Below are 10599 nucleotides of genomic sequence, written 5' to 3' on the forward strand. Positions count from 1 at the left end.
TGACGCCAGCATTGTCACTTTCACCTTCAATGCTCCAGCTAATGCCCTCTCTTAAAGATGCACAGCAGAAGGACCCCCCACCAGTGCTATTTAAAGGGATCGTCAACTGCTTTCAGGTTAGTTGTTGATTGATTTCTGTTGGCTCTTGTTGAGGTTGCAGAAGTGTTTGGTGGTTTGTTATCTTATTTGAAGTTGCTGAAGACTCCAGGGAGTGGTGTGGCAAGTTACTTCAAGGCTTCTGCTCAGACCAGTTGCTCCCAGACATTGGTGCAGTAGTTTGTATCCCACTTGTAAGAGAGAGGGAAGTGTGTCAGTGAGTTTGGGTGATGTTCTTGTCAAGGTTGAATAGCTGGCAGTGTGTGCAAGCTGTGAGATATGGGTGTGAGGCTTGCAGCAGTGCTAAGTGTGTGAGGTGACACTATGAATGTAAGGTATGACTCATGATTGATAGAAATTGTTGGTAGATGAGTGAGGGAATGTGGTGAATTGAGCAGTGTCTGAGGCTAGTGGTTCAGTTGTAAGGATATGGCATTTGAAGATGAATTCACTGACCTTGACCACGCGTGTGAGGTTATTGAACTTCTTGCAGCACTGCATCCAGATCCTCGGGTCTGCACTGCTGACATTGACCATGATGGCTATCTGCTCCCAATGCCTTTGTCTGGAGGGTCTTCGAGTCCCCTGTGGATAGAGGACCTGTTTCCTCCTGTCCACCTCCTGCACCAAGGCCTCCAGTGCTGCGTCAGAAAATCTTGGAGCCCGCTTTCTCCCCTGTTGTGGCATTAGTACGTCATCTTCCTGCTCAGAATATCTTCCAGTACCTACTGCAGCCAGAATGCACCTCCCCTTTAAGTGGTGCAGGCTAGCTTTAAGTGGTGCAGGCTAGCTTTAAGTGGTGTTAGCCTCGCACGAACTTGGCCCCCCGCTGAGAATTTAGCCCCCATCATCTCTATCAGATGTAACTGATATGCTCCTTACTGTAACATCCATGAAAAAACGTAGGTCCTATTTAGTCCTGTAATTATTGCTAGTCAATGAAGAAAATTTGTGGATTTTCAGCGCCTTCCAGTAGTATGGCTTCAGAGGTTATCATGCCAACAAGTGCTATAGATCACACCTAAACTGTCAGTAAAGGAGGATGAGCAGTTAGGAAATATTTATGGAAGAATAAACTTTAAAAATTCTTAGCTAGATATTTATACATTCAAACTCTCCCAGGATTAAATTATGGTTTCTGTGGTTCTTATTTTATAAACTGTAATTAAAGACATTTAATTAAGATCATAGATTCACAGAAAATAATAACAGATACAACATAAACTTATTTGGAAAGTCGCCCTTCATATTCTCTTAATGTTAATCTGCTCATGTTTCAGAAAGTCAGTCTCTTTGTTTATGTTGCTGCCAACAGTTTCTTCATTTGTACGCTGGCTGTTGCGCCAGCTTATGGCTTCATTGATGTGGTTTCCTGCTGTACAATTTGGTGAAGAATCACTTGTTTGAAAGCAGTCTTACTTGAGGCAAGAAAAAAGCCATAAAAATATACCAACGATTCTCAATCTGGATGTGCGTAAAAACAGTATTAACCTATGATTATAGAAAATCATTCTTCAGTTCACTCTCAGAGTGCTTGAATTAAGATCCAATCCAAATAATGAAGGATCAGTATTACTCCTGTAAGATTCGAAATTTTCAGCAATAATCATGCAAGAAAATAGGGTTAATAAGACAGTTTTATTGACCAAAAGAAGCTTGTACAAAAAAACCTTTGATAAGTTGATAAAAGGGCATACAAAATGATCAGTTTCAGGGACCATTTGATTTCTGTTACTGCAAGCCAGACAGGCTTGTGGATTGAGGACAGTAAGCCCGCGAAAGCCAATATCGGGAAAACGAAACTCAGGGAACTGAGCATACATATTAATTGGATTCTAAGTACAGGACAGTCTTGGGTTACAGGATGAGGCCCATCAAGAAATGGGCGGACAATTGAATGAACACTTAAACCCATTTACTGTACAAAGGAAAACCGTTTGACAGCCATCAAGGGCAACCTCCAGACCGATCAATATACGAACCGAGTTACGATGACAAGGTAAAAGACATTATCGGCCCAGGAAGGCCAGTTAAGCTATCACCGGCTCCTGTTACAAGACAAAGCGCCCCTGCAGAGATTTCTGCCCGCCAAAAATATTACAAAGGCAGGACTATGATCTGGCGGGAGATAAGACTGTCCCAAAAGGGTATAACTATGGATTTGAAAAGTCCATCAACACACACTGGACGCTACGCTTCACTTCACGCTTCGCTTCGGAACTTCTACGACTCTTCAGTTAAGGCAGCACTTCGGTTTCGGAACGTGGTCGGTGTTCAGCCAGGCAAGGCTCGGCCACGACGGGAAGACGACGAGGGTGGCCCGGGTACTTTTGTCGGGAGATCATCGACGACCCAGGCCGAAGGAGAAGACACCTTCCAGCTCTGTTTCGAAGGATAACAATGACTGCATAAAGAAAGCAATTCGGTATCAGCGTCCTGTCCCGGGGAAGACCCTCAGAAGGACAATCATTATGACTGTATGAAAGGACACTCCAGGCCTAGCACTCCAGTGCCTCAACATCCCATTCGGTAACGGACCTTCCATGTGCAATTCTACAACATCACATCGGTAGCAGAGTCTACATGTGCATCCAGTTCTTCGGCAGCCTTTCAGTAAAGGTAACACAGGTTTAACGGATTTTCATCCATGACGAGCGCCCATCAAGGCTGTATCTGCTGCTGCATCGTGTAAGAAAACAAACTGCGCCAGAAGTTTCCAAATCCACGTGACGACGGAAAGCTGTGCCAAAAAAGGCTGCGAACCCCCTTTTCGCGAATCTGAAAGTGGTGAGCATGATCCCGAGTTCCTCAAGTCGAAACTTAGTTTAGGTCTTGGGGAGGGGGTTAAGGGTAATCGTAATGTGTTCCCCCTTTTACGATGTGCCGTGTGTTCCCCATTTCCATAGAGTTAAGTTTATAGATATGTGCATGATTGTAGTTATTTTAATCTGTGCTTATGACATGTATTTTACAATGCTGCAAACTGTTTAATAATAAAAGCATCCATTTCGTGCTATTCAACCTGGTCTATTGAGTTTTTCTCTGCACTACAGTTCCCTGCACCTAAGTCCAAGGTCTAGAACCGTAGGGAAGAGTGGGTCGAACCACTCAAGGGTAATTATTGCACGAAGCCTGGTAGGAGACCAGAACGAGCAAGAGAAACCCCCTACAGAGATGGCAACCGCGGCAGGACCTTGGCAGCAGGAATGTAGTGTGTTAGATCAAGGTCTGAATAAACGAAATGTGATGGATGAGAGAATAGCGGATTATGTTTTTGGGAAGGTAAACCTTACAAAACAATGGATATCTGACCTATTAAGGGATAGGCGCCCGCTAGACGCAGCCATCAAGTGGACAGAAAGCAAAGAGCACAAGAAATCGGTAGAAAAGGCAGTTTGGCTGATGTGCTACAAGAAGCAAGTCCAGCTTTTGGACCAGGTCATTGTAGCACAGACAGCCCAGATCAAAGGGCTACTAACAAAAGTAGAGGAAAAGGTTGCGGGAGGCCAGAAACTGATTCAATCGCTTAACGCGCTGAATCAGGAACGCCAATCCGTAACTCACCGCCATGAGACCAGGATAGATTACTTGGAGTGTCAGGTCATTGAGGCCAAGGCCAGTGAAGGTAGAATGAGAGAGAGGTGTTTCCGCCTAGCTAAGCAGATAGCGGCACAGGAGGAAAGTATTTTGGGGGCTAGGGCAGCATATAAGATGGCCATGGAGGGTAGGTCTGAGAACACCAACCATAGCGCTTGCCACAGGGAGCTAGAGGACCTGAGAGCGGCCCTAGCAAAGGCAAACGGCTTGGTGTGTCTCATAAACCCACCAGCGAGCCAGCTACTGTTAGCCAAGGAATCCAAAAGACCGATTCCACAAGAGGCAGTTGGGGTACCAACCCCCGAGCCCTCGGCACCTCCCGCCTATACTGAGTCTTGGATTCCGGGGAAGGAAACGGAGAAGTCAGACACAGAGGTTCTTGAGGTAGAGCAACACCAGGTAGTAGAGTCGGGACCGGCACCGATGTGTCCCACGCGACACCGGAGGCTCGGCCCAGGCGCCAATGATGGCGAGGACGGACCCCTTGTGAACCAGATCATAATGCCCCATAGCGCATGACAGCTAAGGGAAATGATCAGTCACATCCCAAAACTCTCCGAGTCAGGAGATCCCTCCGTCCATTTTAGGGACGTGGAGCAGACCGCAGCAGTTAATGACTGCGACGGGGTTGAACAGTCCAAAATGCTGCTGTTCTCCCTGGACAGCTCGCTCCTCCAGTGTCTCCCTGATAAGAGCAAGAGAGGGCACAAGGGCCTAGAAATTCAGTCGCGTTTGCGCCCACTTATGGGCTATAGAGTGGTTTGCGCCGGAAGTTTTTTTGCGCCCGAAATTCAGTTGGTCCGTAACATCGACGTTAGCCGGTAGCGCTGCGCCGGCACCGATGACGTCATCGGTGTGCGCAGCGCCCCGGTTCCAATGCAATTCCGGTCCGACCACCAAATTCAGTTGCGGCCGCCTCTCCCGTGGCGGCCGCAAACAGCGTTTGCAAAACGGTGCCTTGCAGCTCCGAGAGGTCGGCGCATAAAGGTGGAGGGGCGGCCGGCCGCTTTCCCGGCGGCCGCCTGGCCGCACCTCCCTCCCCGGACTCCTGCACCACCCCCCCCGCGGCATTGGTGTGTCACTCCCGCGAGCCCGGCACTTCTCCGTGATGCCGGGCTCATTTGCCGGGGGAATCCAGCGGCGATCTCACGGCTGCAGGCAGCTCCTCCTTAAGAGAAGGAGGAGGCCTGCAGTACCCCAGCCTGCCGCACCGCATCGGGTGCCGCAGCGGCAGCTGGATGCCTGAAACTGACATTCTTCGCCCCAAACGAGGCGGCCAAACCCTCCAATAGCGCCCGCCTCCGTGTTGGGGCGGCGCAACTGAATTTCAGGCGGGCGCTACGGGAATCCGGCCGAGCGCTAAAGACCTGGCGGGGCTATACCTAATTTCTAGGCCAAGGAGTATGAGGAGTTACGGGACGAGATCCTGGAGATTATAGGGGAGAGTGACAGAACTCCGTTCCTCCGATTGGAAAGGACGGTACAGCTAGAGGGAGAACCCCCACGGGTTTTCTCCGGAAGGTTGTGGCCAGTGTATCGGCGCAGCTGCCCGGGCGGGCCGGACCGGAACGGGCTGAATGATGACCAAAGGGCTCATTGGCTCCGGTGTCTGGTCGCCAATTGCTTGCCACCAGTGAGGGAGCAGGCCAAAGCATGGTTTGACCCCACTAACCCCCGCTCCACGGAGGACGTAGTACTTGATCAGCTCACGATAAGTTACAGGAACAACAAGAGTAGGGATGTGCCTTCCTCAAAGGGAAAGGTGCATGAGGCGAGGCCGGCAGCTCCTGCTAAAAAGGAATGGCATCGGAGGGGAATCGCCCTCCCCAAGCCAAGAGCAGTTGTTACGGGTGTGGGAAGGAGGGTCATTGGCGCCCAGACTGTAAAAATCCCTGGAAGGATTTAAAGGGAAAAACTTCCCCAGCCCCAGCCCAAACACCCATCCGGGAGAAAGGAGCCGAGGGGTCGATACATCCCGATGCGATCGAGTCAATCATACAGACAATGCGGTCTCTGATGACCTCGCAGGGGAAAATAGCTGTCACCACCGGCCTTGGCGCTCCCGAAACTCCGATCACTGTACTCAAGTGACTAGAGTTGGCGCAGCCCGTCTACCTGTGTCCGCTCCGCTATGATGCATGGAGACGACCCCTCGTAGAGATGGAGGTAGAGGAAGTGAAGGAAACCTATCTGTTGGACACGGGAGCATCGTGCACCGTAATCCACGCAGATAACCCCACCGCCTCGCCTCTGTCCACCGGGGTCCCATATCGTCTGTTGGGCTTCACGGGCGAAGAACAGGCTGGCGCACATTCCCTTCCCCTCTCCATTCGTTTAGGACCGCTCCGCACCACGTGGAAGTGTATCCTGATGAAGTGGGAGGTGGGAGGTGGAACGGGAGTCCTGGGGTCTGATTTCTTGGTAGCCCACGGGATCCACGTGGACCTGAGAAATCATTGTCTCTGGGGAGAGGGTACGAGTGTGAGGGAGATAGAAAGTGTTAAGGAAACCCCTACGAAGGCGCGGGTTGGCCGGCGAGAAGTAAAATTCTTGGGTCTAACCCTATGCGCTGGCGAGAGAACCGTAGACCAGGAGGATGAGCCAGAATCGGTGCAAAATCCGCTGGTCTGCACCACTCATACAGTAGAGGTGTCCCGACGCAAAAGGTGGTTTAACATGAAGCGGTGTAAGCTGTTTAAGCCGGGTGCACAAGGGCCAACAACAGGGGCCAAGTCTGAGGACAAAAATCCTCAGCCTGCGACAGAGTCACAGACCACACAGGCTGGAACTGTAGCCTGCGTGAAGGGAGGAGTCATCCCAATGGAGTGGGCAGTCTCCCCTCTAATTTGGGATTCGGGCGAGGAAGAGCCCGAACAGCTCGACCCCGCCCTTAACCCGATCACGGAGGAGGAAGAGTTAGAGGACGAAGATCCCGCCCTCGACTCAAGCTTAGGGGAGGTAGGGATTGGGGGCGGAGACTCACCACCTGTAGGGACAGGTGAGGTGGAGCCGGATGCCACAAATCCCGGCCCCGGGGGGGTGGAGCCAGTGGGAAGGGAGCCGAAGCCGGCAGCTGTGGTGGAACCACAGGCTGTGACGGTGAAAGTCCCGACCCCCAGTCCGTCAGCCCTGGGAGCCTCGCCCAAGGCATCCCCTCGTAGGTCGACTCGAACGCCTCAGCCCAGAAAGCATTGGCCAAATTCTCCTTATCTTCCCCAACCTCGGTCCAGAGCAGCCCAGGAAAGGCACGATTCCCGTTCAGCAGCGACAGGCTGCGGGGGATCAAAGCCGAAGGTCAGTGCAGCCCCGCCACAGGGAGCGGCACGCTGCAGCCCTCACAGGAATTAAGTAGGCCGCCCGAAGGAGGGCGGCGCTGTACATAGGTTTAAGTAATGATAAGTTAAGCTAGGTAATTATAATGATAGTTTAAGGTATGTAAAGTTTAAGATGATGGGGATGTTTTAAAAGGTAGTTTTCGAAGTCTGCCCAGGATGTGTGGTTGTTTGGAAGCGGGGTCAAGGGACCCGCGCGTCCATTTAATTAAGCCAGCACCTATTGGGAGCCTGGCTACATCATCTTATCGATTACAGAAACCAGGGATACAATGGAAAGGATTCTCGGAGCGCTCGCGGCGATCGGGTGCGGGCTGGCCTACCGAGGCCGCACCAAGGACGTCATCGTGTTCGGATGCTCCGGGGACACAGCCCCCATCGCGACGGATGGGACGGGGAAGCGAGAGGTTGAGGAAACCGCCACCTACTTCCACCAAGGGAGATGGCCAGGATGGCTGGGGACGAATTCTACGGAATACTCCAGCAATTTCGGTTTTGCCTACCAAGAGACTTCGTTATCGTGCCCTCGGGTGAGGACCCTTGCACCCAGAGTCAGCGTTACTGTGGGAAAGAGGATCTGTTTGGTGTGTAATGGGAACGTACCGCTAAGTAGATGGTGGTGGCTGCGAAAGCTGGGAAAGGACATGAAGAACTCTACTATCGAGTGGGAACGACTGGGTAACAATACCCATCGGACAATTACGGGGACTCACGGACAATTACGTGTGTGTTGGGACAAATGGTGGGAACCAGATGAAGGGATATATGTCTGTATGTGGGGTTCAAAACGCGTTTGCCCCAAGGGCGTATCCATCTTTTTCCAGAGGCAGTGGCAGGATGAAGGGAAAGGGATGAGATGGGATGTCAGCACTCGGGTGTGCGGAGCCCCATTCTCCCCGATTCCGGTAAACGCCACTGAACTCATCACCTGCCCACGCAAGCCCCTGCCCACGATTCCGGTAGCACTAGCCCAGAAGGAAGGGTGCCCCACCACCACAAAGGGACCCAGGAACGGTTTAGTATTGGTACCCACCGGTCAGGTGCTGTACCAAGGGGTACACTACGCGGTGGCCTCAGTGATTTTAAACCTCACTGAGGTATGATTGCCGGAGTGGTGTCCCAAGGAGACGGAACAGTTGTACCAGGTCCTGTTAACCCGAATGTTCAGACAATTTTACGAGTTTGACTTTGCCGATATCGACAAGGCCCAATTATACACCACACCACAGGAAGTTTTGGATCGGGTAGGGAGGCAAAGAAGGGGTACTGTAAATAACATTTTCACTGCTTTTAACACCGGGACGTCTGTTGTCAACGCTCTAGACAACATGGAGCTGCAGACACACATCAATGGTTTAAAAACCCAGTTAAGGAACATACTGACTGACGAAAATAAGGTCGTGGGTTCTGAGCTACATGAGGACCAGGCCATGACACTACACTTAAAAGAAATAATTGCTGAGCTGGAGAAACACGCTAGAACGGTAAATGCACTCATTAAGGAGGATCGGAATGCGTCCGATCAGGCTGCGCAGAACGAGGCCTGTGTGCTATACGGGGCGTGGTTACTGGGCGAGGGCCGCAGTAATCTGGAGGATTTAAAACAAGGTTTGGTCCCGTCCTGGATCAGCAACAAGCACTTGCAAGCGCTCCACCCTTTTGAGAACGCATTAAGCCCGTGCCAGCTCAGACTAGCTGCAGAGGCGTACCCAGTCCCAGTGGACTGCGGACGCTCAAATCACACTATCATGGGAATAGTGGTAAGGATGCCGGTGTTGGGTCCCGCAGCAAAGCCCGCCCCGGTATACAGGGTGGAGAACATTGGAGTCATTCAGGGGGGTGCGCACATTCGTTACGCAGTGGTCCCGCCTTATGTCATCAGATGGGAGCGTACGATGACAGGCACCGACCTCTTGGGGTGTCGTAGCCGGGGAGCACACATCATCCTGTGTCCCCAGCACTTGAATGCCTTTTTGAAACCACAGTGCGGGTTCAGAGCCGCTAGCGCGAAGCCGATAAATTGCACCATGGAGGCAATGGCAAAGGACCATGTGTCCCCGCAGGTGGCATATATCGGAGGTAGGACATACTGTGTCACCACTGCAGCGCCTCACTACCGCCACGGACAGCACGAGTGGTGTCCGGTCAGTGACAGCAGTTTCTGTTTCAAACCCAGGGCTGAAGTTCAAGTGGCACAACAACGAATTGTCCCCATTCCTGCACCTTCCACCGTTCACCTAACTGTAAAAGAGAATTTCACGGACTTGCAGCGATTCGTCATGCATTTTGGTTATGTCATTCCCCCTCTCCCCGAACACCTCACCAAGATTTTAAAAGCCGTTATAGTTTCACAGAAGCATTTCTACACACTGGAGCAGAAGACATTAGAGATAGGGAAAGACATATTGGACATAGTCACCCCACCATGGTGGGACCTGTTCACTAATATAGAGATCCCGGCCTGGAGTAGAATAGCATCCCACATCCTAGTAGTGTGTCAGGTTTTAATTGTAATATTCCTACTGTTCGTGCATTGCAAGAGAGGCAAACGCCTCCAGAGGCACGAGAACACAGGAGAATGGAGAGAACGCTATGTACGAGTGGGGGAAGAGGACACCCCAGTTTAAGCTGCTAAGTATTAAAAGTTAAAGCGTCCCTCCACTCTTGATTTTAGCCACTGCATGATTTAAGTGTGTGAATACTGTTGTGTTATGGCCGTTGATAAAATTTTTGGTTTTTGATTAATAAAAGGTGTATGCAGGTGGTGCAAGGGGTATTGGCCCCCTTCACATCTGAAAGATGAATGTGTTATAGTTTAAGATAATACTGTCTATTTTTCTGAAATGGGAACTGCATGTGTCGTGAGGGTCATAGATAGTTCATTACCAGGAATGTTTGGATGTGAGGAATCAGGGAAAATTTGCTCACCAAGGATTGTTGATACTTTAAGCAAGCTATCAGTATCACAGGGGGGACTGTAAGATTCGAAATTTTCAGCAATAATCACGCAAGAAAATAGGGTTAATAAGACAGTTTTATTGACCAAAAGAAGCTTGTACAGAAAAACCTTTGATAAAAGGGCATATAAAATGGCCGCCGGACCTCGTGATCAGTTTCGGGGACCATTTGATTTCTGTTACTGCAAGCCAGACAGGCTTGTGGATTGAGGACAGTAAGCCCGCGAAAGCCAGTATCGGGAGAACGAAACTCAGGGAACTGAGCATACATATTAATTGGATTCTAAGTACAGGACAGTCTTGGGTTACAGGATGAGGCCCATCAAGAAATGGGCGGACAATTGAATGAACACTTAAACCCATTTACTGTACAAAGGAAAACCGTTTGACAGCCATCAAGGGCAATCTCCAGACCGATCAATATACGAACCGAGTTATGATGACAAAGTAAAAGACATTATCGGCCCAGGAAGGCCAGTTAAGCTATCACCGGCTCCCGTTGCAAGACAAAGCGCCCCTGCAGAGATTTCTGCCCGCCAAAAATATTACAAAGACAGGACTATGATCTGGCGGGAGATAAGACTGTCCCAAAAGGGTATAACTATGGATTTGAAAAG

This window comes from Somniosus microcephalus, chromosome 12 (genome assembly GCF_052327205.1).
Source record: "Somniosus microcephalus isolate GS21.2 chromosome 12, FLI_Smic_1.0, whole genome shotgun sequence".
NCBI classification, from domain to species: Eukaryota; Metazoa; Chordata; class Chondrichthyes; order Squaliformes; family Somniosidae; genus Somniosus; species Somniosus microcephalus.